Source organism: Clupea harengus, chromosome 23, assembly GCF_900700415.2.
Source record: "Clupea harengus chromosome 23, Ch_v2.0.2, whole genome shotgun sequence".
In the NCBI taxonomy this organism is placed as follows: Eukaryota; Metazoa; Chordata; class Actinopteri; order Clupeiformes; family Clupeidae; genus Clupea; species Clupea harengus.
In genome coordinates, this window is record NC_045174.1 from 12,024,769 (window position 1) to 12,032,260 (window position 7,492).

Below are 7,492 nucleotides of genomic sequence, written 5' to 3' on the forward strand. Positions count from 1 at the left end.
CTCTCTCTCTCTCTCTCTCTCGTCTGCATGTATATTTATATACATTAGACGTATATTTCATGTCATTTCAAGGAGGTATTTCAGCAACCCAACCAAGTAAGACACAGTGGGTATGTCATACAAACATCACCCCATGACCCTGGTATTGGGAGGCCTGCGGAGGTTTAGACTTGAGACCTGTGTGTGTGTGTCCTCACCGTCATCCCCCCAGGCTGTGCTGTCCTCCTCTGAGGCAGCCCCCAGGACCACTGGTGGCACCAAGGACTGCTGCCCCTCCGACTTTGATTTCCGCTCTTGCTTGTAAAAAGCCTTAAATGCTACAAAAGGACAAACAGGGGCTGACTGCACAATTCCACTATGCTGTGTTGCGCATAGTAATACAAATATCATTATGTTTCCTTGAGGCGAGGTTATGTAAGTCATTTTTCCATACCGATATATGAACGTGATAAAACTCTAACACAACTAAAGATGCAACGTCACGTTAGAATTACAATTTGTCGGACAGCTCCAATGTAGTCTGGTGAGTAGCTCTACCACTGGGGAAATGACACTTCATAACCTTGTGAACTAGTTGGCAGATATCTAGAAGGTTATATAATTTTTTGGGCTAAGTTGTAAACTTAGTTTCACAATTAAATCTAGAAGAGAGGTTTGTGACATTATTTTTTTTAGAATTAATGCTGTCCTTTCACTGTTTTTGTTACTGTACTGTCAGGTTTATCATGCTACAGTATTATAGCAGCCTATAATGCATTGCAGTGTCCTGATGCTATATCCATTGCTTTGTTCCCTCACCCTCCGTTTGAACATCAGAGAGAGGCTGGTCTGTGGACAAGCTGGCCAATTCCTCCACGTTACCAACCCCACTGAAATGAACCAACACACAAAAGAGACCTGAGAGAAATACTTCCACAGCAAAGCACAGCAAAGTACAACTTTTGTGGTTTAGAACAGTCCTAGTTCGAAATAGTCAGCATGGTGTCTGACCCATTGGGTTACTGTTCCTTTGATGGCATGAAGCCAATTAAGTTTCAGTTTTTCATGAATATTTCCCACTTACAGTGAAGCAAAGGCTGGAGTCTCCTCCAGGCTGAGGGGTAGGCCCAGAGCTGCCGCGATGCCCTTCGATTCCTTTTTATCTTCCCATTCAACAACTTTCGTGACACTTGCCGTGGATACAGGATCAGCTTTCCAAAATGTGGTTGGTTTCTTATTTGTGGCTGCATCCTCATCAACAGGTCTAGACTCAGTCACGAGGCTCTGCTGTGGGAGACATTCAGGTTAACTAAGAAATCAACTAAGTTAACTGAATACTCTAATTGTGATGACAATCACTTCCTTTGCCATGTTTCATTCCATTCAAAATAAAAAACTTTTCCATCTTTTTCCACAAATATTACAAATGTCATGCAGTAGGCCTACAGAACAGAAGCCTACTGAACCTACTGAAGGCCTTTTTAAGAAGGTACATTTCGAAACTCAGATATATATCGATTTGTGGCAGATTATCATAAATAGTCCTTCAATTTCCATGTTTTTTCAATTTGTAAAAACATTAGGATTCATTAGCCTATACCTCTGATGTTTTAGAGGACATGGTTGACGGGAGGTTTGGCTTTGTTTTAGAATGAGTGCTGAGCCGCCCACAGTTACTCCGATGATTGGAGAAGAGACAAGCTTCACAGCGACAGAAAAGAAGCTGAGGTCTTATGCCCACTACTAGCTCCGACCCGCGGAGATTTTAGTTGAATTTGTCACAATGTTGCGCTTAAACGCATAACCATGACGTAAACGAATCGTGACGTCACACACTACGCGCAATCCTATCAATCGTTTTTTTTCTCCACATAAATCCCCAAATGAAATTTGTGTTAAAATATACTTTTTGCCTCTGATCTCATTGGTGAGCAGCTCAGACATGTTGCATTCGAGACCGATTTCATAGGTAAACCCATCAATAGCCACTCGCCAAAGATTGCTCTCAGAAGCAATAATCATCTCCATTGTGCAACAGTCAGACTTACAGGTCATATTTTGAATAGCCTTAATTCTGATCCTCAATCCGATGTCTTTCAACTCAATCTTTTCATCTTTCATCTATGAAACACTCTGTTGCAGTTTGGTCATTTGTTGTATCACAGTGCCACCTCTAGGTTACGTAGGCGATAAGCAAGACATACTGGACAGAATCCAAGGACAGTAAAATTATGCTAAAGCGTCCTGGCCTGTACAGTACTTAAGTCTTTATAGTTGTAACAGTGGGCCCAGTGTAATTGCGTAATCCTACTAATAGACATACTTAATGTACGTCAGTGGTTCCCAATTTTTTCACAGCAGATCCCATTTTGACAATACGGAAAATCCCTCAATACTAATTACCTGTTTTATAATTAAAAATCGATGTTTGGATCGGTTCATGTTAAGCATGTCCGTTGTATTAACAATTAGGCTAGCTATCACTTGGTAACATACAGACTAAACGGTAGCCTACTCCCTAACCATGTCATGTAAGCAGTGCTGTAGTGGTAAAATTAGGGTAAACTATGAATTTTGGGATCAGACAGACCTCGACGCGATGCAACACGACCCGATGCAACACGACGCGAAGCAACGCAACACAAAGCGTCACGACTCTGTAAGGCTGTCCTGGCTATATTCCATTATTATATCAGTTAAAGTCATATTAAATCAATGACAGTGAATAGATGAGTTTGTAGTTTATTAAATTTCAAGAAAACAGTAAAGAAAAGTATGTGTAGGCCTCACAAAAATGAAGGGGGTGGTGGGGAGACAAAAGAAAGGACCTAAAAAAAATTAAGGCCTCTGGAAACAGGCCCAGGGTGATGACCTGAAAAGTTTAATATAAAAAGAAACCATGCTGCAATTAAACACTTCCCCTGTTCTTTAATCATTGGAAAACCTGCCTTGCAGGGGCGTGTTCTGGGGTTCATGGCTCTCCTGTGCTTCACCGTACTGTGTTGGATTGAACAAGCATGTTTTTTTTCACATTGAGAACTGACTTGTTTTCAAATAATATATGTTTCCAGTGTATTTCGCTTACAGGCTACTCTACACATTTCATGACTTCAAATAACGCATTGATTAAGCATATAGGCCTATTCAGTGAAGCAACAGCTTGGCTCCCCGCTCACGTTTCTCTGCGAGAGCACGGACGCGCGGTCAGTGGAGGCAGAGCCTCACCTGTCATCATGAAAGTAAAAAACAAATAACGATAAAATAAATATTAATATTTTAATTAAAATCGCTGAATTTGCGCATGTCCTGTTCAAACAGACAGGAGACAGCGAGACGGTGAGGCAGCGACGAGCTGTGCCTCATCTCAGATTGCGCAATCCCTCACAAACTGGGTTGAGCGCATGCGTAGAACCTATATAGCCTTGCTGATCTGACAAAAAACCTCTGCCTCAATGAAGGGAGCGTGCGAGAACCCACTTGTCGGGTTTATGCTTGTTCTGCTGTTGCTCTTCTTCTACACTTATATTTTACTTTGACCCCGAAAATGGAAGATTCTATAGCTAAGCTAAAATATTTCACTTAGCTATGTCTAACTGGCTTGCAAATAATCTGTCTACAATTTTCAATGAAATAGCCTTATCTGCAGCGATATGCCTTTATATATATCTATGGGCTAATCCACAACGTGTATGTGTTTATATACTTCCTGGGTCCTGATTGGTGTCGCCGCCACAGCCGCAAGTCACTGATTGGGGGTCACAGACCATAATACAGCGCAGATGAAAATGATTCAGACTACGGCATTTATATGTTCAACTATATGCAACTTAGTCTTAGGTGATTTAAAATGACACCAAATTTATTTAGGATTATTCCAACGGCAGAATACAAGGCGCAGGGAACTTTGAGGTGCGTAAACGCCACTTAGAGGTGCGTAAACGGTATTTAGAGGTGCGTAAATGCTATTTCCAAAATTCCAGAGGTGCGTAAACGGCGTTTACGTGCGTTTACCCTCCACTACAGCCCTGCATGTAAGTACAAAGTAGGCTATAAACTCATCACCAAATAGGTTAGTTACAGGTTACTATGCTGCAAGAGCACTACCACACTTAATTTGACTAGGGTTGTTTCTCGTTCTGTTCCCCCGCGCTCTGGGGAACATGTCCCACTCTTTGGGAACCACTGGTGTACCTAAACTTTGAGCCTTTGTCGCACTGTACAGTACAGTCTTCTGTATGTGATTACGGTTCCTTATCGCAGTTCACTGCGATAAAACAGAATGGTACATGACGTCAGTCATGGACCCAAATCGAAGCATTTATCCATTCACGCCTGAAAGGCCGCGATTCGTCTGCGCTTACTCCTGGGCCCGCCCCCTCAGGAGTCTATACATTCATCAGCGCAGCACGAATATATCCTCTTTGAAAAACTTCGCAAGACGAAGCCCCAGCTCCGAGTAAATCCTCTACGCCAGGGGTCTTCAACCTTTTTCAGCCCAAGGACCCCTTGGCTGAGAGAGACACTGAGCAGGGACCCCCACCCCCGCCGCCCCAAATTTGGGCCTGATATTTATATATTTTATTTGGAACTAAGTGTCAGTCACATACACACACACACACACACACACACACACACACACACACACACCCCTACACATGTTTGAACATAATTGCAAATCATCTGTGACACACAACTCGTTTCAATTTATTCTGTGTATTATTGACATTTTTTCTCCCTTACAGTTAGCCATCACATATTCAATTAGGGAGGGACAAAGAATTGAGTAGCTTGAGAAGCTTAAGTATGGATGAAATATCTCATACCTAGTGAGAGATCTGACGTTTGAGAATTCATCACTCATGTCTTTGGCAACAAGATTCTCCTTATGAAGCATGCAGTGCGTCATACATGGCTCTTGCACCGTCTGTGCACATCGTGACACATTTTGGTCAGGGTGTATCATGTTCACGGAAAAAATTGTTGATTACTTTGAAAATCTCTGAACTTGGTTTACGTCCAGGCAGCTGCTTACAGAATAGAAATTCCTTCTGCATCTCATTTTGGTCGACAAACCACACAAACGCTAAAAGCTGAGCGTCGTTTGACACATCGGTGGATTCAACTAATGCCTAATTGTAGTGCAAAAGAATCTGCCATTGGGAGTTTTGCGACTAGTAGTGCCCTCATATCAGCTGCCAATTCATCAATAGCATTGGGATGCTTTTCAGTTTTTTTACGTACTCATCCTTCCCAAACATCTAGCTGCTGGCAATATTAAACTTTCCGCAATTATGTATGGTCTGAGCGACACGTAATGCAACTTGATTCAGATAATTCACTGAATATTTACGTGTCTTCTCCCGTTTGCACTTTTGGCTGTTCATGGAAGGGGTGTTGGCATCCTCTGAAGGTAGGTCATCTGAACCGCCATCAGTGGTGTCTGACGTGGAGCTTTTGTTCCGAGAAATTACAAAACGATTGAGGCAGGTAACGTGTTTTGGCACCAGATAGCTAAATGTAGCTAAAAGTGCATATGTTGCCATGGTGATCAAATAATCGCGTGAAGACTCATGGGTAGCCTATGTATTATTTTTAACGAATAGAAAGCAATTTTTATGTTCTGTTTATGTTTATGTAGCCTATTGGACGTTTAAAATTTTTGGAAGAGGGAAAAAATGCTTCAGATGAAATAATTTGGCGGACCCCCTGCAGTACCTCCGCGGACCCCCTGGGGGTCGCGGACCCCCGGTTGAAGACCTCTGCTCTACGCTACCAAAGTCAAAGAGTTTTGTGTGCTTTGCTCTCTACGGGTTGGTGAGTTATTCGGGTTCTTTACCCTCACTAGCTCAGGGCGCTGCAAAATTCGTTGACTCAACTACATTTTGGAAGTAGTAGCCACTATCCTAGCTGCCTAGCTGGCTAAGTTTCTGACTAGCCTGCTAGCATTGCTAACAACGTGTTCGTTGCTAATAGTGTGCTTGTGTATTAATACTTTCTTCTACTTTGAGAACAAAGATGTCCAGACAATACTCCGACTGTGGGCATGTGCGGGTCAAAGGCGACCGCCACCGTCGGTGCGTGGCCTGCCTCGGCAGGACCCACGCAGAGGCGGCACTCTCAGGCGTCGACCCTGCCTGTGGCATCTGCGCTAGCTTGACGCTAGCCAAGGCTACGAAGCGCCTCGCGCTATGGGAGCGCATGGACGCTGAGAGGGCTGCACCGGCTCCATCCGGGGTTATTACCCTCGTAGGACCGAGTGCGCCCTCAGCCTTGGGCAACGTGTGTGCAAGCAGCCGCTTTACCGCCGCAGCTTCACCCGTCAGCCTCTCCCCGTCGCCGCCACCTGCCAGCCCAAGGGCTGCGGGCCGCAAGGCGGTGGAGCTGCCACCAGCCGAAGTCCTGCCTGAACTGGAGCTAGACTTCGGACTGGATGATGATAGTGTAGTGGCCAATTCTAAGTCTTAAACTATTTTCACAATCAGAAAGTCAAGACAAAGGACGTGTTGTTCCAACGGATTTACTGTAGTACATTAAGCCACAGCAAAGAGATGTATAACGGAAATAGATCTGCCGAATTACATTCGCGCCAACATCTTTAAAACCTAACCTGACACTCCCACTCCAGCCATGAATGGCTAACCCTGTAACCAATAATATCCTGACCTCTAACCTGACTCCATCCAATCGGAAAGCTTTCATGGTATACAATACCACACCCATTTTAACCTTAGGCTACACTCATTCAACAGGTATCTGATAAATCCATTCCTTATTCATATGAAAATATCCCACAATAGTCTGCTAGGCTACTCCGACGAGCACAGCTCGGACGCAGAAGCAATACAGACGAGTCAGGAGCGGGCGGAGGCGGAGCGGGCGCAGATCTAGGCTTAGACTCATTGACCATGAGCGGGTTAGTTCCCGACCGATTCAACTCAAAGCCCAGCCTGGCTGGCTGTGTGGTGAGTTGGCGCGCATGCGCAGTCTCACCATGGGTGCTAAGAACGATCACAAAGGGGTACGTGCTGCAATTCGTCCGTCCCCCACCGCCATTCCGCGGAGTGATCCAATCGGTGGTGCAGCATGGACAGTCTCACTTCCTACGGGAAGAGATAGTCTCCCTGCTCAGAAAAGAAGCAATAAGCGTAGTGCCTCCCGAGGAGGAAGCTTCAGGCTTCTACAGCCGTTATTTCCTGGTCCCCAAAAAGGACGGGAATTATCAGCCAATATTAGATCTACGTGTGTTGAACAAAGCACTCATGCCACTACGGTTCAGAATGCTGACCCCACGCCGGCTAGTGCAGTTCATAAGACCAAATGATTGGTTTATCACAAAAGACTTAAAAGACGCATATTTCCACGTTCCGATCCACCGCAGACATCGGAGATATCTGAGGTTTGCATTCGGAGGAATAGCGTACCAATTCAACGCACTCCCGTTCGGCTTAGCTCTGGCGCCGAGGGTTTTCACAAAGTGCGTAGAAGCAGCCATCGCCCCATTACGACTACGCGG